The sequence below is a fragment of the Notothenia coriiceps genome, unplaced genomic scaffold (assembly GCF_000735185.1).
Source record: "Notothenia coriiceps isolate Sejong01 unplaced genomic scaffold, NC01 NC01_scaffold00003345, whole genome shotgun sequence".
Lineage (NCBI taxonomy): Eukaryota > Metazoa > Chordata > Actinopteri > Perciformes > Nototheniidae > Notothenia > Notothenia coriiceps.
The window spans coordinates 40,026-41,113 of NW_011336046.1; positions in this window are offsets into that span (position 1 = coordinate 40,026).

Below are 1,088 nucleotides of genomic sequence, written 5' to 3' on the forward strand. Positions count from 1 at the left end.
GTGGTGTGGGAGAATTTAGGAAGGTTGAAGACCAGACGAGCCGCTGCATTCTGGATGAGCTGCAGAGGTCGGATGGCACATGCAGGTAGACCAGCCATGAGGGAGTTGCAGTAGTCTAGGCGTGAGATAACGAGAGCCTGGACCAGAACCTGCGCTGATTCTGGGTCAGCTGGGGACGTATCCTCCTGATGTTGTAAAGCGTGTATCTGTAGCAGCGGGTTGTAGCAGCAATGTTTGCAGGGAAGGACAGTTTGTTATCTAGGATCACACTCAGATTCCTTGCAGTCTGAGTCGGGGAAACAACAGAGGTGCCGATGTTGTTGTCAAGAGTGGGACAATCTTTTCCCGGAAGGAAAAGCAGTTCAGTCTTGTCAAGGTTGAGCTTGAGGTGATGAGCAGACATCCACTGAGAGATGCCTGCTAGGCAAGCAGAGATGCGTGCGACGACCTGGGTCTCTGAGCGGGGAAAGACAGAATTAGTTGGGTGTCGTCAGCATAGCAGTGGTATGAAAAACCATGCGGGCTAATGACAGACCCGAGCGAGTTTGTGTACAAGGAGAAGAGGAGGGGACCAAGAACAGAGCCCTGAGGGACCCCTGTAGTTAATTGACAAGGGTCGGACTCGGACAGAGTACTGACAGAGGCGGGAAGAGTACTCAGGTGCTGTACTTAAGTAAGTACAAATTCTAATCATTCTGCACAATGACCCATTTCAGTAACAGCCAACTAGAGTGGTGCAGGGATGACGTATTTACCCGGAAGTAAGCTGCGCATGGGTTCCCTCGACAAAAAAGCAATGGGATTTTGGGAAATAGCTCAAAATAAGGTCTGTGGATAAATGCACGTTTTGTTCAGCCGGATAATATCCACGTGTCTACCTTACTTTATAATTTTCAAATCATAAATCTAACCGTCAGAAGCAAAATGCTAACGTTATGCTATAAAGGAAGCAACTTCAACGTCACGCCAATTCATATTCAAAAATACAGATTAAAATTGTAAAAGTTGAAGTGTTTGTTTGAACAGTTACAGAGGAGGCAGGTACTTGCTTTCAAGCAGAACAGGGCAAACAAACTTAGAGGGAGTGT